The sequence below is a fragment of the Lichenostomus cassidix genome, chromosome 13 (genome assembly GCF_008360975.1).
Source record: "Lichenostomus cassidix isolate B80296 chromosome 13, HeHo_3.0, whole genome shotgun sequence".
NCBI classification, from domain to species: domain Eukaryota; kingdom Metazoa; phylum Chordata; class Aves; order Passeriformes; family Meliphagidae; genus Lichenostomus; species Lichenostomus cassidix.
In genome coordinates this window covers 5048202-5069529 of record NC_139494.1, presented here as the reverse complement: position 1 = coordinate 5069529, position 21328 = coordinate 5048202, and the positions used below count along the sequence as shown (strand labels likewise).

At 37.8% G+C, this 21328-nt stretch overlaps 1 protein-coding gene across 7 annotated transcripts in view; it reads left to right on the top strand.

Moving 5' to 3' along the window:
• Positions 1 to 21328, top strand: part of TENM2 (teneurin transmembrane protein 2) — a 557904-nt gene that overhangs the window by 236113 nt on the left and 300463 nt on the right. The gene's annotated exons all lie outside the window — the stretch shown is intronic.

Genomic DNA, 21328 nt, shown 5'->3' with positions numbered 1-21328 from the left:
ACAGTCTTCTAAAGGAGGACATGGATGTATATATTTTCTTCATTAATGAGGCAGTAATTTGTGAGTAACTCAGAGTAGGGGATGTAAGTTCTTTTAGCTGTATTGTGTAGAATATATTTAGCTAGCACAGTTCTTACTCTATGCATGTAATGTTCGAAGATACAGAGCTCAGTTGCTATCTATAGCTTATATTGATCTAATAAAATTCAACCTGTAACTCACGGCTGATTCTAAATCAAATAAAATTTGTAGTCTCTTATCACATGCAATATGATTATAATACGGTAAAACATTGCATTAGAGGGCTTTATCCCCCATCCTCAAAAATTAACTTTTTTTTAGAAGCAAAAAAGCTTTTTAGAGAAAGCTTTTTTGATGTAGGACATTTTTTTTCAAATTGTTCTCCTAACCTGAGCTTTGTCTGTGAGATTTCAGAGCATAACATCATATCAAAGTGTTTTATGAGTGGGCCTTCTCTATAAAACGTGGACAGTGTTAGAAAACCCAATAGATGTTTTCCAGAAATTTTGATATGGAACTCAATACTGAGTATTTTCAGTTGGAGAATGTGCCTTTGAAATGTCACATGTTAATGTTGTGTGTGTTTGTGGTAATGCTTCTTGTTATACTTGACCACAGAGTACCAGCAAGTAATGGCTCTTAACGATGTCAGTTATTCTAACATTGTTAGGGAAGAACACAGTCTCTTCTGTTCCCCTCATTTCTCTTTGTTACAGGATTAATGTCTATTTTGAATAGATTTTAGTTGACAAATTCAACTCCTTCAGTCCTTTCTGTTTGGTCTAAATGTCAAACCCAACACAGGCTTTTCTAGAGGTTTTTTTCCCTGGCAGCAGAATGGAGACAAGGAATCTCCTGCAAGATGTTATCATTTGGTGGGGGAACAAGTGTTGATACCGACCTGGGAGAGACTGGTCTGGACAATAATGTCTGTTTTTCAGTAACTCAGAGTGTCTGACCTGTAGCATTCCCTCCCTAGCAGGTATTAATGCTTAAATGAGACCTGGATTATCTTGGTATTTATATTAATATTTATACCTGTAGCCTAATTCTGTACATAATTGATAAGGCATGGTGTGTTTGTGTTGGAAGGACACAAAGAGAAGAGGGGGGAAAATAGCAAGAGATTTCTGCTGGAAAGAAAAACATTTCTAAGAACAGTGTGGGATTAGAGTAAAAACTGTAACATCAGATACAGAATGCAGATTTCTCTTGAAGTCCACCTATTGTACTATGGCTCTGGTGTGCATACATGGACATAAATAATGTATATGGGCTATACATATATACATGCAGTCTCTAGAGGTCAGTAGATGGTAAGGAATGGGCAGATGTTCACTTTTCTAATATGAGACTTTGAGATGCAGCATATCAGTTGTTGCAACCTAGAAAAGATGAATATGTTTCTAATGAAATTTGGAAGTGAAGTAATTAATCAGAGTTAACAAAGAGCTGAATGGAAGAGAATCATGTCTGTCTTGTTGCGGAAATGAGCGTAAATTATTTGTTTTGGGCAAATTCCTGATAAATGCTCATTTGCGTTCTGAGGAACTTGACAGAGATCCAAACCATGATTATTGTATTATAGCTCATTACATTGCATCTCCTTGCTACCTTTTCTGAGAGGATCTTTTAGAATGACAGAAATAAAAATTAAAATGGGCTTTTGAGACAGCATGTGTCAAATGTGAAGCAAATCAGGACTCCAGTGCAGGCAACATATTTTCATGTTTACCTTGTTAGCCATGGCCAGCCTTGAGAATTTAATTGTTTCATCCTTGTTTACCACCTTATAACATGAAATCTTCTGAATTCACTGACCAGTTGTAGTTGAAGGTTCTGTTTTCTTTTTAAAAACTGTTTTCACACAATCACAGAATCATTTAGGCTGGAAAAGACCTCTAAAATCATGGAGTCCAACGTGTGACTGATCCCCAACCTGACAGCCAGAGCAGAGCACTGAGTGCTTCACCCCGTGCTGCTTCCTCAACACCTCCAGGGATGGTGACTCCACCGCCTCCCTGGGCAGCCCCTTCCAATGCCTGACCACCCTTTTAGTGAAGAAATTCTTCCTAATGTCCAACCTGAACTTCCCCTGGTGCAGCTTGAAGCCATTTCCCCCTGTCCTGTTGCTGGTTCTCTGGGAGCAGACCCTGACCCCCACCTGGCTGCACCCTCCTGAGGGAGCTGTGCAGAGCCAGAAGGTCCCCCTGAGCCTCCTCTTCTCCAGGATAAACACTGCCAGCTCCCTCAGCAGCTCCTCACAGGACTGACTCTCCAGACTCTTCTGCAGCTCTGTTTGCTTCTCTGGACATGCTCCAGCAGCACATGATCTAGACTTGAAAGAAATCCTGATTCCAGACTCAGGTTGTGTCAAAATGACACGTATGTATTATAATGTAAACAATGTGGTTAGAGTTAAGTGGAGTTAGATGTTAAATGTGTATATATATATATATATATATATATAAATAAAGATTATTAGAAATTAATGGTTTGTATGCTCTCTGTTTTTCTCTTTAAAGAGGCTGTTTGGGTGGTACTTGACATATTTCTTCTGTTCATGTTGTAGTTCTGCTTTGCCTTGTAAAATATTGATAGGATGATTCCTGTCATAGAATTAGTTAGATCATCAATTCCATTTTTACTTGACTTGTGATTGTTTTTGTTAGTTTGCCTGGAAGCTATGCTTCAAAAATCTGTGATACCCTAGATATTCTGGAAGGCATCTTTCAAAGTAGTAGACAAAACTTGTTATAATAGTGAGCTAAACAGAGTCAATTGTTGCAGGAATCGTTCTGGTTTCCATCCTTTACTGTTCTTTGAGTATGCTGAAAACTTTCTTTAAGGATTAGATGTGACAAAACTAAGTTGTGGATCTCAAACTGCAGTGTATCTACTTTTGGAGAAGCAGGAAAACTACCAGCTCAATTTTTATTAAATATACACTTTTAACATAAAACTGTGGCAGTAATAAAATATGTACTTGGATTCATTATTAATATGCTGTGCTAAATAGTGAATATGTGTGGATGTTAATGCACACATATTCACTAAATATGTGAGTTCACTAAATATGATGTTAATAAAGAGTTTAATAGCTCTCCACATAAACAGCAAGTCAAACTTTGAAGATCAGTCTGGTTCTGGTGTGTGAAGTTGGAATATCTGATTATATGAAAACATCACCTCTGTTTATGGTGAAGATCTGGCTTCCTCAATTTGAAAGGATGGCAGACCTTTGGGTTTAGTTCTTTTATGACCATATATTTTATTTTGCTTTCCTGTTGTGGGATTATGAGCCCTCAGGCCCAAAATATATTATAGCAGCAATGGTCCATATTCTTAGATACAGTGGCTCTTACCTACCTGACTGAGAACTGTATGAATGTTTGTGGGGGTAAAGCTGAGCTTCAGAATTATCATTTCTAAAAAACACATCTGTTTTCACTGGGATTCCCCCCCCCCCATCCCCTTTTAAGAAGTGTAAGCAAAAGAACAGTGAAAAGGTGGGGTTTAGATCCAACAGCACTAATGGTGGAGGCAAATCGTTGGTTTCAGGAAATGTGAGGAGTGGACTGTTCTTCATATCCCCAGCCAGTTATACAAGAGAATAGGGAATAACTGGATAGGCCAAAAATAGGGATAGGATGATTCTTTTTTAAAAGGACTTAAGAAAATCTTCAGCATATTTACCTTTCAGAAAAATAAAAACTAGTGTTTTTAAAGAATAGCAGACAGCAGGCAGAGTTAGTTTGTATTTTACACCCTACGTTTCAAGGCATGCTATTAGAAAATGATGGGTTCTTTTGAATCTACAGCCTAGTAGGCAATCCAGTTGTAGGTAATCATAAAATTAAAGAATTGTCTGTGTGATTATCTGTGATTATGGAGAACTCCATTTCATTACTCAGTTGGTCCCATAATTCTGTGTTCAGTGCTTTATTTCTTTGTGACGAGAGGTGTATGCTTAGAAAACAGGACACAAGTGTTTTCCTTCTACAACAAACACCACAAAGCTCTGAATTATGTGCAAACTTGAGTAACCATGAGATTTGGATATAAAGAAATATGAAATGACAGTAATAATCAGTATCACAGTAAAAATACAAATTATTTCAATTTAAGTGATTTCATTTTTTTACACACATTTTTAAAGTCTGTCACCCTAAGCTGTTGACTTCATCTTGAATGCATTCTGCAGTCTTGACAGTTGAGGATTTGTTAGTACTAAATCAGTAATTGTTGGCTTTGAAGAGGGATCCAGCATCTTCAGCAAGAGCTTATTAAACTGTAAAATATGGATTGCCTTTACCCTAATGGCCTCTGAATCCTATTACCATCCCATTAGAGAGTGTGGGATTTTAGTAATTCTGTTGTTGTTTTCAGTGGGCAGCAAGTACAATGGGGAAGGGCAGGGGTTAATGCAATTCATCTCCTGTAATAGTGTAACACTGAGTCCTTTATCATTCCATGGGAGTCCTTTCCCTCCTGCAGGGAGAGTGTCTGCCACCAGAACTAGCCTCCCACCCCCCAAAAAACCCACCAAAACTCCTTGAGATTTCCTTCATTAACACCACTTTGTAAACACAATAGGAGTGAGTAAGTTGATAAATAAACAAGTGCCAACTAGGCTATGGTCTAGGAGAGTTTTCAGTTGCTAACATTATGCCAAGAGGTATATTCAAATATCTCTTCAGACAAGATCATTATATATTTAATTATTTACTTGCATCAATGCCATAATATTCTGATTGGTTTCAAAAAATATGAAAGCACCTTATTCCTTTCCCCATAAATTCAATGTGAAAAGTGTAAACCAAAACACAAAGCAAACAATTAGAAAACAAGTGGTGTAAGAGTGAAACTAATGTACATGAAAATGCTAGTTGCTTATTTTGATCTGTATAAGCCACCTCCAATGATAACAAGTTTTACTAGAGGAATAATTTTTTAAAGTTTCTCCTTGAAAGGAATGTGAAGCATTAGTCGTCAGTTAGAGGGAGAAGTCATGTCCAGGGGCTTTGTCTGCCTTCAGTTGTGCACAAGGCCAGTACGGAATTTTTCAGCACCTGTGGTATGATATTTTTTTTTTTCCCAAATGTTCTATGGAGATTGATTTGACAGCTAAATACTAAATGCTAGAGGCAACTTGCTTCTGATTTCAGAACAGGATCAAAAAGGGGAAGATTTCAAGCAGATACTGCAGGATGAGCTGAGCAGGACTTGTCAGTGTAACTTTCCAGATAAACAGTATCTGATACTGATCTGCATACCCTGTTGAGTTGGGGTTAGTTTGATTCATTAGATGCTTCTAGCTAATAATTTCCTTTTCAAATAGAGATGAAAGGGATTGTTATTCTGGACAGTTACTTTACCATTATCTTTTTATTAAAAAAATTAGAAGATACTTGTAAGGATTGGAGCATTCATAAGTAATTTTCCTTTGTTTTCTTCAGTGTTTGTGTTTGGTTCTGCTATAGTGTTGCCTATAAATGCAACACTTGGCTTTATTGTGAATAACTGGGATCTTGTGTGCAGACAGTGGGAAGGGCTAGAGCAGGATCTGATTGAAGAGAGATGGACAACTACTGCTTAAAGCATAGTGAGTGCAGGTGGTGTGAGTACTTTATGTCCTACCTGTATTTATTTATGCCTTTTGCATGTTTGGCATCAGAGCCCAAGGCAGCAAAAGAGATCTTTACAGAAGCACTTGTGATCAAGTGCTCTAGAAATACTAACCAATTTATCTTTGCACTCTTCCCTTGCTAAGTTGGTGGGTCCCTGCAGTTGCTGCACACACACACTTGTTTATGGGTGGCCAGATCTGTTTTCTGACACTGGTGTTGCGGGGTCTTGGAGAAAATGGTTTGGTTACTTCCTTTTGTTTCTGCATTCATTCCTTCCCAGAATGGTATATCACAATTGCTCACCCTTCCTATAAGAGCTAGAAAGAGAGAGCCTGAATTCATCTGCTGTAGAGTTGCACCTAGATAATCTGCTCACTTAAACTATAAAATCAGGACTGGTAACCCAGTTTCTCTGTGGTGGAATAGATGGGTTCAGTTTTACAAGCTGTGAAATTTAAATGGCTTGCAGTAAGCTGTACAAGTAGGTCAGTGTTATAGCTGGAACAAACTCAACTGATTTGTCAGAAAACTATTTTCCCTCTTGAAAGCAGCCCTTGCTTGACCTTGCATTGGATAGAGTCCATGTGTCTCTGCGGGTCACTCTAGTTCTCTTAAGTGCTGAACAAGTATGTGGGAAGGTATGATCTCCTTCCTTGAGTTAATAATCTAATTATAGCCTGCTTATATCAAGATGTAGTATCTAAACATTTTAAGAGTTTTCTTCTTGCTTATGAAACAAATAAGATTCTGCTAGAAAAAAATGTGCTTACTTTAGAAAATGGCTTTGTTCTACAAAAGCTCAGAACGAATCTTTGTTTTAATCAGTAGGACCTAGGTGATAATAATAAAATGAGGGCGGATATATGGCATTTCTTTATTTAAATTTTGTTTTTATTTCAGAAAAGCTGAAGTCTTTTGGAATACTAAAACAAAAGATCACTAAGTAGCTGTGTTGGTATGAATCCTTATTTATTTGCATACTCTGAAGTATAAAAATGATGAAGCTCAATAAGCAAGGTTTGAGAATTCAGGTATTGCAAAAGCAATCATTTTAATCACAAAATTATTACAAAGGGCAGTGTTGCAGGACTTTTGCTCACACTTCTATGTGAACAAGGGAAATGAGCATCATGACCATCACGAGAGTAGGAGAGTTGGACTGCCTTGAGCAGGTGCAGAGCACAGTGTGTGCTGGAGTGAGCCCTGACCATCTGCAAACTCAGGTTTCTCAGGGATGTAATGACCACTGGATACATGAATTATCTCACTGCTGTTACCTTCAGCCTTGCTCCATTTGGTTACTGCTGTTCTGTGTATCCAACACGGTGGTGCAGCCACTGTGATCACTTGAGATGTGTCAGTTGACTTGTGTGGCTTGATTGTTTCCTATGATACAACCGAGTTTTAATTTGAAACCCTTATTTTGTATTGCATTATGTTTTTGTAGTGATCCAGCTTGTCAGGAATATAGCTAGAAAACAGCCTTTTTTTTACAGAAGGCTTTTCATTGCAACTTTTTGTTTCAAACCTACGCTATTATATTTTGTTTATTTGCTTCTAAGCTGCTGGCTTAGAATGCATTATAAACTGTGAAGTGCTGGCATGGATTTATGTTTTTTGGGGCTTGTTTTTCAAGTACAAGTTTTATTTTTATTGAAATACATTGTGGTTTAACTAAAACTATATAAAGAAATCCAAACTTTAAAACAATTAATTTCATTGTAGTTTGCTTTTTGCATCTGAAAGCTGACCTTATACTATAAGTACTAATATTAATCTGCCATCAAAATCATATTGTTGAAACATTTGACATATGCCAGAGAGGTAGAGAGGGGAAACAACAAACACACAAAACATTTGTGCCAAAGAGCTGCATTTTGAATTAACCAACAGCATTGGTGTCTCATCCCAAAGAAGAGAGTTGAACCTAATAAAGCATGCGGTGTTTTCATTTGAAGCTGTAAAATAAAAATGGGGAAATGCTCAGCAAAGGTGGAAGTAGCCAAACATAGAGTTTAAGAATGGCTTTGTCAGGAATGAAATAAATTTGATGCAGGTTTAGTGGTCACTTGTTACACCCTGGACTAATAACTTAAGTGAAAGGTTGCAATCTAGTTTCTGTAATGTAATGAAAGAGTGTACCTGACTATTGAAGATCATTGATTCTAATTAGTAATTGTTCTTTTGAATTGAAATTTGTTTCTCTCTGGGCTCAGGAAGAGAGTACTTTTATTGTACTTTAATTTGGCTCAAAAAGAAGATTGAAATCTAAAATAGTAGTCTAGTCCTTTCGAAGCTCCCCAAAAATTTTCATTGCTTGAAGGACCTTTCTGCAGCTGACATGATTTTTCTCTATACTTCTGTATCTAAACAATTCTTTATTTCAGTGACACAAGAAAGTCTTTCCAGATATAGTTTCAGTTGCATGAGTTTGACTGAAGGATGGAGGCCCAAAATGCATGACTGCTATGTGCAGGATGTGGACTTTAACCTGCTGCATCCACTTATCTCTCAGGAGCTGCACTGTGTCCTTCGTGTGTACTTGGCTGAGTCATTTTGTCTGCATAGGTCACGTAAGCTAAGCAAGATGATCTGTTCTTGTTTGCATCCCGGGTTTGCTCTTGGTCACATTTGAAATAACTTCCTTACAAGAGCTAATTTGGGAAGGATAGAGCCTAGTTATGCAAAGGCAGGTAACATGAAAGGTTGAGCCTATTATCTAAAAAAAACCTCTGTAAATTAATTAATTCTTGCTTTCATTTTTTTTTATCCTGGCATACCACATGGGGGAAAAGCCAATAAGCTAATTGAGTCAGGATTAGCTTTGTTCTATCTGTAATCCAGCAGAAATTTCTGTTATTTCTTCTGAAAAGGTCTGCTAAGGTAACGTCAGGAGGCCCAGCAGTTTGAAAGGTGTCATCCTGCTCCTGCCTCCCACCCCCCGTTGTTTTAAACAGCAGGAGCTGCAGTTTCACATTGATCAGTTGAAAAGTCTGTCCTGAAAAATTTGAGAGATATTCTCCCAGGAATGCTTATTTGAAATTGATATTCTGAGGGCAGAAAATAACCTGCCCAACTACAATTCTATTATCAAGTAAGAAATGGGGATAAGTTCTTGAGAATTTTTGGGTGTTGGTGACCAGCTAGTCATCCTTTCACAGCAGTGTGCAAATTTGAGTCCTTCTGAGCTCAAGTTAGCTGACCAGTTGGATTAGACCTTCTAGATGTTTTGGCAAAGGACAACAGTCCTGTTCCTTTTTATCCGTGTCAATCCCCAATGATTTTACACAGGATATTACTTTTGTCATTATGGGAACTTTAGCACTGTTTACCAACCATACTTATCCCAAAAGCAACTCGTCCCATTTTGTGCTAAAAGCTCTCATGAGCTTGTGTAAGTAGGGAACCTTTCTGACCTCAGAGTGGAATTTTCATTATTTTCATTTTATTCACAATGATCTGAATTCATTCAATGTTGAGAAATGCAATATCCTTTTTGCAAAGTAGAAGTGCTTCCTATGCAGTCTCAGCATTGTATTCCATCCCCATGCTCAGCTGCAGGTTTTGTACAATGTGTTTGCAATACCTGGTTATTAAACCAGAGCTCTCCAGCTATAAGTCTGTGTGGTGGCACATGTAGAGAGTGTTTAATATTTATTCCTTCTCTGCATTCTGATGGGACCCTTTCACTTACATTAACAAAAAGCCTGTCTGCATCAGAAGGTCTGCTTTTTTAATTAAAAGATTGAGTTGAATTTGTGAATGAATTTGTATTCTTGTAACTCTGGCATTCTAGGGACACAAGTGACACTGACTGAAGCAAGTATCTGATTCAGAGAGAATATTTAACTATTCCAGACGCTTCTGACTGTGTGAAAGCCAGACCTTGCATATGGCTTTTATACAATGCCAGCATTCTGACCATCAGAAAGCAGCAGAAAGTGGGAGAGTCTCTGTTGGCTTCCCCACTATAATCTTTCTACATACTTCTCTGAAGTGTATGTTAAGTACAAATACTGGTGTTCCTACTTCATAATTGTAAAGCAAAGTTCTAATATGTTCCTTTTACTTCCTTAACAAGATTGTTAGCACAAATTTATATTAGCCATGTGCAAAATTACTCTGTTTGTATATGGAGAGAGCGGTACACAGAAATTAGTAACCAAATCTGTAAAATGAGAATTGGGGGAATTGGCAATTCCTTTTCACTCTGAAGCGTACTAATTCAGAGTGATTATTCTGATCAGCATAATTTGGAGTTAAATCCCTCTCTTGATGTTTGCAGTACAGCATTTTCATTCTTCAGTGCAATTTTGAATGCACCTTTCAACTAGTAGAGAATTAATTTGTTCTTTTGTGTGTATGGGCATTGGGATGATATATAGTCTATTTTCCCACCGTCCTGTTTGCTGACTGCAAAAGAATGGAATGTACCAGTGGCTGTTTTGATACCACAGAAAGGAAAAGCTGCAGCTCTACTGGCACTACAGTAAATTGGAAGGGAAGGTGCTCTTTCTACAGTAGAGGTTTGTTCTGGTACATGTCATTGGTGGCTCTGTGGTATTTTGCCTCCAGGAAATCCTCCTGTGCTGCACTGGCTTTTTCCAGAAAGTCCAGTTTAAAAGCTGGGGGCAGTGGAGAAGTCACTGCAGTACATTTGTACTGCTGCCAGCTCTTGTGAGATATGGTGTGTATTGGCTTGCAGATATAATCCTGATAAAAGATACATCCCTTGGCTCTCTGGCACAGTTTAGGGAAAGGGGGAAAAAGAATAGGATAAAAGCAAACAAACACCAGACATAGGCATTGTCATGCTGTGCAGCAATACTACAGATTTCAGCACGTTGTGGTTGTAGGGAAAAGATTAATCTCATGCCTGAAACTAACATCTAAAGGGATCTGAAGAACTCTGGAGTCTTGTTGCTCAAACTTTGTTTTCATGTGGGTTGTTTTTCATACTCCAGTGCATTGACAACACTTCCCCAAGTATCCAGCAAACTGTTGGACTGTCCTTTTTTGTGTGAGTAAAGTGGATTTCACCGTGAAATAATAAACACATTAGGAACTGTTTGTCTGTTTAGGAATGCGTATGCTTCTAAGGTTTTGGGGGGTTTTGTTCTAGTTCTTTAACATCAAATCAGCAAAAAATAAAAGGTATATTAAAATCATTAGAGAGAGTGAGTTCCTGCTTTTATGTGAGCTCAATTTTCTCCTGTGCTAAGTCTCCTGAGATCTGTAGACAGTCAGTGCCAAGATAACATTGGCACCATTTTCTTATTGCCATGGTGATCTTCAGCTCTGCTGAATACTCAAGGGAGACCATGGTATTTTAAAGCAAGTAGAATTTTGGTAATTAAAAAGGCTGGAAGGGAGGGATCTTTCTAAATTTTGCCGGCTTGGGTAAATAAGGATAATGAATTATGCCTGAATAGGAAAGTTATTAGTCTGCTTTACTTGATTAGTACAGAATAAAAGCCAACTAAAAAGGCTGTGAGGGTCGGAGGGGGGCAGGTGAGATCTCCTGTGTCCGTCAGTGCTCAGTCCCTGAGCTGAGATCCTGAGCAGTTCCCCCAGCAGTGGCTGTGCCTGCTCGGGAACAAGGCTCCTTTGTGGGAGTGGGACTGGCACACGCCCTGCTCCTCCTGTCCGGCGTCTGCACTGGCAATTAGGGGCAGCAATGCATTCCAGAAGATTTTCCAGTTAAGGCTCTTGCTTGGGAGTTGGACTCCTCCTCTGCATGCTGTTTTACTGAATGCCAATTTTACACTTTACTGATGGCGGTGAATTTTTCAGGCTCTCCATCGTTGCTCCGTCATGGCCCAGTTTTGAGCTCGCTCTGGTTACAGCATGAGTCAGCACTTGGCATTGTTTTATGATACTCTGATATTCCCTCCACTTTTTTTTTCTTTTTTTTCTTTTTTTTTTTTCTTTTTTTTCCTTTCTCTTTTATGACCCTTTCAAGCATACCAATCAGTTCAGTGTAAAGCATGCTGGCAGGAAGGATGGTGAGACACCTGTTATGCTGGTATGTTGGGCTAAAAAAAAAAAAGGTTACAGAATCTTTGTGCTACCACAATTTCAACTCATTATTTCAGGTCAAATTTAGCCCTTCAGCCACAGCAGCTTGAACACTTTTGTAAAATATGCTTTTGGCAAGCAAGCATTTGAAATGGATCTTAAATTCTTTGGTGTTAAATTTCTTGGATAATTTGTCAGAAATATAAATTATTGTGTCAGTTCTTTTTTACTCCCTCCATCCATGTGCTTTTACCCATTGTTATCTGTTCATGATGCTTGTGATTTGGGGCAGGGGGCATTCTTAAATACTTCTTTCATAATATATGATATTTAAGTTTGTTAAGTCGTAAAGGTGAATAAGCAAGCTGGGTTCTCCTTCAGTGTTCAGCTTAGTTACAGCACACCTGAAAGCTTCCCATTATGCTTATTAAGTTTTAAAGGAGATTTCAGTCCATTTTGTGTGCTAAAAAACAATTTTCTTACCAAGCCAGGTTTTAAGATTTGCTGAAGCGGAGCTCTAGCTGCCCTAGTGACTTTAGAAATGTATAAATGTGATTCCTGCAAAACATAATCAGTGTGCAGTTCCATATTGATACTGTGAGGTAGATTGTGAAGAAAACTTATTTGAAAGATTTGGGATTACACAGGAAATTTGTATTTGGTGTCAAAGGTGTACATGCATATTTGCTATTTCCCTTATTTGGATGTGCCCTCAAAAATAGCTGTATTCAGGGGATTAACTTTTACTTCCTTCAGTGGCCTTCATACTGGAGCTCTGGAGCAGCACTGCTGCTGTGGAAGTAAAGGTTTGGCAGCTTTGCACCATCTCCAGCACAGGCAGCTAATGACAAAACCATGGGGCCGTTTGGGGGAATACAAAGCAGGTGTTGTGCATCCACCCACCCCATCCCCCTGCTCGGCTGGGAGCTCCTGAGCCGCCTTGGATGCTGCTGCCTCATCCCAGCCCCTGCCAAGATGTGTAACACCACAGTTGCACTTCTGAAGAGGTAGGTGGATTTGGACAGCTCTGTATCAATTCCTGAGGACACAGAGTAACTTTCCCCAAATGGTTCAGTCTCTAATTAGTGGGCACAGAGCCTTGCCAAGAAATGTATTTCTGGCAGAGCTCCACTTTGCTGAGTGGGTCAGGATTTTCCTGATTTTTATTGCTGTACTCTATATGTGATTGATTTTGTTCAACTGAATGTAATCCCCTGGTTTGTTTGTTTTGTCATATCAGCATAAGTAAATTTAGTCTTTGATGGAGTAATCTTTTCAGGTTTGTTTTTTTCTTTTTTTCTTTTTTTTTTTTTGGTAGGATTTCAGTTTTGTAGTGGGTTTATGTATTTTCAGATATTTTAACGGAAGCATCCATTTGGGCAAATTAGAAGTGTACCAGCTTTTTTACTTATTTCCATTACATTTTTATTATTTAAAGACCGTGTTTTAACGATGCTCTAAATTTACCTTCTTTTATAAAGGATAAACCTGTTACTTGCCTGGCTCTGAGCAAGGATTACAGGAAATAAACAAGCCCAAGTCTCTATCTAGTTATTTTTAGCTTAACTATACTACTTTTCTTCTTATTCCAGTTCGAGATGAGATGAGAACTGCAAATAGCCTAAATTAGTCTGTAGCATTTATATCTTGTTAAGTTTCCTGCTTTGGAAAATATGCAGGAAAATGATTATACGTGGTATTCATCTAGAGGCTGATGAGTTTGTTATAATTATGAAGGTAGATGTAATGAGATGAAAACATCTTTCTTTAGGCTCTCTGAGGAATTCCTTCTCTCCATATTGCTGTTGGGTTAACTCTTTTGTAACTAAAGTGTTCCTCAGCATTCACTTCCCATACTTTGGGGTTTCCTCTGTTACTGTGTAGGAGATTGATTGATTGGCAGCTCTGCTATTAGCATTTATAGGTGATAACTAATTAAATTCTACATGCACATGAGTGGATAATAAAGACCCTTTCGCATCTCATTTATTAACACAAATCTCCAGTGTAATTATCATTTTACCATTATTTAGCATGCTTAATAACTCTTTGTTGAGTAATTTTCTAGTTCCTTCTAAAAGACACTGAGATATAAGTTTATCTAAAATCTTCACCTTGTACAAAGTTATAGGAGTTTTAGTTTTGGTTTATGCTGCCTTTTATCTTTCAGAAAGTCAATCTTTGGGTTTTTTCTGCCCAAAGTTTTTCAAATAACTTGATAATTCCCAAATTGAGTTCAAATATTTAATAGGCATTATGAAGCACTTAGCTGAGGAGACTGGAAGCTCTGTGTGGGTTCAGTTTATAATTTCCTTTACAGGGAATAGTTTTAGCAAGAAATTGATGAGAATGGGACTCTTAATATTTACTGTTTGAGAAGGAGTGCTGAGTTGCTTTCATATCACTGTCACAGTAGATGAGAAATTCCTCTTTTCATTTTGTTTGTTTTGATGTTGATGATTTTTGTTTTTGTGTGGTGGTACTATTTTTTTCAAGGCTGTGTCCAAAGTCGTCCTTTCCCCAAAGGATTCTGTCTGTGTGGTTTTTTCCATATGCTTTTATTTATGTGTTAGTAATGTGTATGAGCATATTTACATGCAATTGTCCAAATATAATCTGTGCAAGTGCTTCTGTTTGAGAAGTGGTTATGATACCCTTATTTTCATGTGAAGAGAGATCTGGACAGATTAAACTGAGATTGGCAAAATTTTCCTTCAGTGTGGTTGATAAACTTGTAGCATTTTTATTCTATGATTTATCTATGTGTATGTATTTTTTCTATAAATGCCTACTGTTACTGAAGTTCACAAAGGTTTAGTTGACTTTTATGTGGTAATACCAATTTCTAAGGAACGCAGGGTTTGTTATTCTCTTGTTTATTTGTACTGTACCTGTAGAAGTGGAAATTGTTGGAGAGTAACACATTGATTATTTTGGTGTGAACTTTTATGACAGTAGAAGTTTCACCCACAATTGCAGTGTAACTCTCTTGTAATGTGGAGATATTCAAGATTTCAACTTAAGAAACAGCACAAGTTCTTCATTCACAAGAAACTATTTTTTCCTTAACTGTAATCCCAGATTCTGCTGTCACACTTCTCTAAAGCTTCACATAACTTTGACCCAGAACAGAATTTTTTCACGTTTAATTGTGTAAGTATTTAGTCATTATTCACCTTTTATGCTTATAGTAATGCCAAACCATATTTTGCAGCCAAACACAGACCTCCTGGCACAGAAGGCAGTTTCTACAGCAAGTTGAGATCACCACCTGATCCAATTTTTTATTAAAGAAATTGTCAGAAGGAAAGGAGACCTTTAAAGAGAGAGTAGTCAAATGTCCTGGTAGGTTTTTAATGTGCTCTATATGACTCAGCCATTCTTGGGCTAGATCAGTTTCTAAATAAAATATGAGCCATATTTACCTTTTTTCATTTCTTGACTTTCCAACATTTCCTTAATCCTCGATGATCTCTTGATGTGAAGTGATGATATGCTATAGAAAAAGGGAGAGGGCAGTTTTTCTGAAGTGACTAAAACAATAAATGTGAATTTGCTTTCCAGTCGTAGAGTGAATGTCCACTCAGGTTGGAGACAGTGAAGGATTTATTAAACAATTCCATGGTCTCTGCAGTTTAGGGTGTGAGCAGCAGTGTTGTGAGTGACTTTGCAGTACTAGAGGCTTTCTCAGCTGCTATCAGTTCTTATGGGGCTCTGGAGAAATGCATAGCAAAAAAAGCCACGTAGCATCAACATTTGTGAATTAGATTGATTCTCTTTCATCTCTGCAATCCTTGAAAACAGAAGTAATTGCCAGTAGGATTGGGATGGATGCAGCTGTGAGCCTAACTTGGTGCAGGGCTGCTCACATCATTCACGGTTTTGGAGGAGGCAGAAGATGATTTCTGTCATTTTCAGTTATAACAGCTACTTTCTGCCACTGTATCTTATGGGTTTGGTTTTTTTTTTTTTTTTATCTTGAATGGTATTTTCTTACAGGCTTTGGATTTTGGCAGCAAATACTCAAGATCTAGGAAGGAGATGTGGGCAAGTCAGATGTACTGTGTACTGATTTGTATTCTGCCTCATGGACTAACTCATGTTTCTTTAAGTGATAGAATGACTTAGATATTGTATTCTGCCTTGGTCTGAAGGAGACTGTTCTTCAGGCAGCTGTTATTTGTTACTTCATAAATGCCTTTGGTATAACCTTTCCTCCCATTGTGCATTAAACTCCTCAGCTAATTTCTTTAAATTCTTTAGTCTGCACTGAAGATTGTGCATTTATGTAAGTGGCTGAACATACAGAACTTATTTTAAAATTGTGTAAATCTCACTGGTGTGATTATATTTTGAGTGTTGGTGAAAAAAAAAAAGAAAAATTAAAGAAAGAAACTGGAGGCTGCTAAGGCTCCTATACTGAAGAAAAAAAAAGGTTTGTAATACAATTTTAGATGCAATTAGTGCAGAAAAAGTTACCCATTTTCTACATTTCAAATGGTGGAGAGAAAGGGTCCTACTTTTCCCTGTTTTTCTTTGTTTTGTTATTGGAAGCTCTAGTTTATTCAAAATTTCACGATGATACACAGGTATATTTTGTAGATATGTCCCTTTGATCTTTTAATCATTGTTTGGCTCTGTGCTGCTTGTATCTTTTAAGATGTTCTGGTGACAAAAGTCCTTGGAATGTTAAATAATTCTCAAGTTAAGTCTGTCTTGTGAGAACCTGACAAGAAGGCATTTACAGTAAACCTGCACCTCTGAAACTCCCAATCTCTGTTGATAGCTGGCTGTGCAACTTTTGCTTCCACATGCTTTTATTTTCATCTTTTAATTTACCATTTAGTAATGTGGAAATTTTCCAAGAACTTTTAAGGACTGCTTGAAATAAACGAAATGCCTCGAAGCCCAGGCCATTCACACAACCAGTAAGGATGCAAATCTCATTGTGGAGCTCTCCTGTCGCTGCCAAAGTGACCTTGGTTGGTGGAAAGATGACAGAGTGCTTTGCTGGCCGCGCCTGACAGCAGCGCGATAGCGGCGCGTTTGACAAATCGCTCACATTAAAGCAGGGGGCACTTTCGGCAGCGCCGGCGTCCCAATCCATCAGTCCTGATTACTACACAAACGTCAGCCATGGCACAGAGCACATTTGTCAGGAGGAGTAAAAAGCAGTTGTTAGTAGGAGCTTTCCCTGTCACGGTAATGGACTGAGGCTCCTGGTAACTCGCAGGAACCATTTGCAAATGGCCTGACCAGGACTGGGAGAAAACACTTTATTTACACAGCAGAATAGGATAATTAAACAGGGAGAATTAGGAACTTTACATAGGGATGGTTGAAAAGTTTCTTGAGTGGTTGAGTCTACCTGAAGCGTATCTGAGAGACTGTTCTGTAGAACGCTTAATGCGGCAGGGAATCAAGATGCATACTGTAAAAATTCTTTGAAGTGCCTAATTCAGATGGGTTTTGGGGTTTTTTGATGCTAATGAAGAAACTATAGAATAGGAATTCATTCAGGAATATAAGTAATTGCAGAATTGGGTATAGATTAATATTTTCAGTCATAGGCACTTGTGTCTTTCAGCCATTTTCAAAGGCATTGTATATGTGCATAATTGAGGAATTCCACACAAAGATCATCACTTAGAGTAAAAGAAATCACTGTAAATAGTGGTGTGGTCTCTATATAGAGCAGTTGATTTTATTTTTATTGAAGAGTGTAGGACTATCCCATTAAGAAACAGCATTACTCTAGTGTGACTCCTATATTGTAAAACTGTTATTCCTAAGAGCTTATTAGAAACAAAATTGTTCTCATTTTCACTCACTGATTAGTCAGTATTGAGTGGATAATAGATTTAATAAACCTTCAGATAATTATTCCAGAAATAATGAGTCATTTAAGTTCAAATGTGTTTACATTTGATTTGTTTGGGGTTTTTTTTGGAGGGAATCAGTGCTTTTACTAATGCCAATGCTGTTTTCAACACAGCTCTTCTGTAGAGGAATTTCTATTTCATATTTTGGATCTTTAGTGTCAACTTGAAAAAGAATGCAAGGTGTGTGAGAGAGAGTACCTCACAGGGAATGAATAAAATACTATTGTTACTGAGAGAATTTAAAAGCCATAAATGAGTAAATTTTTTTCCCATATGAAGATTTTGTGATCTGTATTTTTCAGAGGTTTCACCTCACAGTTGTCCTACTGGAATCATTAACAATTTAAAAAACAAAGTCTTTTGCCAAACACTGTAAATGCTGAAATGATGGCCTGGGGAAAAGCTGCATTTGATTTTTCAGTTGCACTTAGGTTCTTGTGTGGGAAATGTTTTAGTTATTAGGTTATTTTTTAGGAGCTGGTTAAACTTGCATTCATCAGGAAAGAGAAAATGAAGTTTATCTGATGTGGGAGAAACATGAGTATTTCTTTGGCTCTCTGAGATATTTCTGGCTTTGTGTTGTGGATTAAAGCTCAGTATGCAGAAGTCACTATATGCATCTTTCAATGTTTTGAGTTAAATCTCTCTTTTGCTAAGTAGAAATTATCAGTTTCTTGCATTGCACAAAAAACTGGGAACTCTCTTGTCACTTCTCCAGCACTTTAAATTACATTTAGATCATTTGGTTGAATGCAGCGTTTGCTACCAAATTGAAACAATGGGGAGATGGGTTTGAAACATGGGTGTTCTTTGGGATCTCTACAGAAAGCCAAACCACCTCCTGGATTGCCAGTAAAGGTCTCAGCTGTGTCACCTGGGCACATCATGGCTTCATTTCTTTATAGTCTCAGTGCTTTGGGAAGAATGGATTCCTAGGATCAAATCTTTCCTTAGTTGGGTAGTTGCAGTGTTTCTAAATGTAACACTCCCTTCTGCGCTCCTGAGATTGTGTGGCAGTAATTCTGTTCTGAAACCTCCGAACACCTTTTTGTGTGTGTCACTAGAAAGATCTCCCTAAAATTAGATTGTGGTGAAAATGGGTTACTGAAGATTATTTTGAACCAGTGAAATTAAATTAAATATTATATAAATATAAAATCTTGCTGTGCATGAAAATGTCAATTTCTGTGCTTTTGTATTGGTAGAACTGTGGCTTGAGGAGATAAACATTGCTTCCATCTTTGTCTTTACTGCTGTTTTTTCTGCTGAATTAACATCATCAGTTGTATCCATATTTGCCTCAACATCTGTAGGCCATGCATAGCCCACCAAGCTTGCTAAAGACTGTCTCCAACTGTTATTTATTATGAGAATTTGCACACAACTGAGTACATGTGCTATAAAATGTTCACAGAGTTAATCCAAATCTCTGGTTAGCTCTTCAAATTTGATCTTCTTCCAAACCAGACTGAAAAGTCAGGTTGTTCTTAAGTTTTCCAGAAAATGGAAATTTCTGTAACCTTCTCTGCCCGAATTGTACCAGTTTGGGTAAGAAATAAAATTCCCAGCAGTTTCATGACTACTCAGCATGACCCTGAGCAGCCCATCAGGTTTTCAGGGAAGTCAGTGCCTTAGGAAAGTAGATAGAGTTTGCAACCTGTGGGCATTTTCTGGCGTTTTTTTTTCTGTTAAGGCAGCATGGAGCAATTTGTAAGGCAAATTCTGGCAGGCTCTCATGGAATCTGTTGGAAATAATGAACTGTGACAGCTGGGTTTCCCAACTAGCTCTAATCTTCTCCAGTGAACTCCTCTAACAATATTTTTACTGCATTCCACTGCAGATTGGAATACAATTGCAGAGGTCTGTGAGGAATGGCTAACTTAATGATTGTTCTGTGGACTGTTTAGGAGGGCCTGAGGTTTATAGATTATAGCATCATTATGTCTCAGAAGTTAATAAGAGAGGGGTGTGATCAATAGACCATTTCAGGGCTTTTAAGGTAAGCTCAGTAGTGCAGCACAGACCCAGGATGACAGTTTGCACGTTGGATTTAGGTCAGGACAAGTCCTGCTTTGGCAGAGCCTCGTAAAGCTGGTGAAGGGATGATTCCTATGATAGGGGCGTACTCAGAACTTTTCTTCACCTACAAACCTTTGTGTTAATGAAGTTGTACTTTGTCTTATTAATGATTATTTTATTTACATGTATTTTATAGATCTTGTTGCTTGCATACTTCATCCACTTTGCATGTGCTTGATGTATTTGCATACTCACCATGGAATGCAAATAGGATCATCCGTTTGCACATGGCTTATGTGGATAAATGTTTTCATTAATTTATCTCTCTAGTACAACTGGCAATAATGTGCTTAAAAGTGAGAGACTACCTTCATTCAAATGTCAGAAATGGAGGTTTAGGCTCACCTGGTCTTTCTTACTCTATGTGTGTATCTACTGTTTCAGGCTTTCCTATTTCTGTTAAAATTTCAAGGAGATAGGGCAATACTGAATGTGTCAGAGTTCACTGCTCAAAATCGATATGTCGTAGAGGACAAAGCCTTTTATTCAATATATTCTATTTTGAACAAATACTAGTAGAATCACAAAAATTTACACAATTATGTTTTTACAGGACTTTGTTGTTTCCTTGAAAAGAAGGTCCCTTCCTTGCAGGTCTTGTTTTTTCGTTTGGAAAATTCACTGGTCCTTTACCTTGCCAGTGCACGTCTCTTTTTGTAGAGGCTACCAGAAAATAGTGAAATAATAGACACAGTAACCATCCGAGTTCCCTTTAGCCTTTGATGAGAAATACTGCTTGCATATCTACAGAACTTCATGCTGTGCTCAAAATATTCCATAAAGAACTATTAAACCAGGTAGAGGAAATTCATGACATATTTTACCCATCAAGAATATTCTCTAAACTGTTTGCATGCTTATCTTTAGTCACACTAGATTAGTTTGCCATTTCTCTCAACAGTGTAAGTTTATCCTTTATGAACATGGTGAATTAAGGAAGCTGATTATACTTGCTTTTTCTTGTACAGGTTGACCTCCTTGATCAGATAATAGTAAGACATTGCTTCAAGGGGATAAAAAAAATGCTTTATCTATCTGTATTTTGAAATGTACGCGTATGAAAGAATTCTATCAATACATTTAAAATGGAGTGACAATTTTGCTCTATACCATTCTAGTTCAAGTTTTATAGTTCATTTTGTTAAAAAAAAAAAAAGCTAGAGGAAGCAAAGAGATCTTCAGATGTGACAATTGCTTGAAGTGGTATTTGCAGTGATGGAAAAGACAGCAGTTCCCCAAGGAAGGAAAAACAACCTTACAGTTATTTTATTTTCTGTATGTACACATATGAACAGCTGGAGAGGAGCTTGAGTTGGGAATCATCACTTTTGTTGATGTTTGTTTTGCCTTTTATTTATCTCTGTCTGTGTTCCAAAACTGCTGCTAACTTGCCAGTATCTTTGGGTTTTGGTTTATTTGTTTTAATGAGATAGTATGGAACTTTTTTTTTTGTTTTTATCCCCACAAAATAAGGGAACATTCTGGACAAAGTGCAATTAAATTTTGCTTTAATACTGACTTCTTAAATATTTTGCTCTTCATTCTCCACTGCGGAATCAGAGCAGCAGTGTGTCCAGGGCCATAGGGATCCATCCTGGGCTGCATCAGGAAGGCACTGCCAGCAGCTCAGGGAGCTGATCCTGTGTCTCTCCTCAGCCCTGCTGAGGCCTCACCTGGAGGGTTTTGTGCAGCTCCAG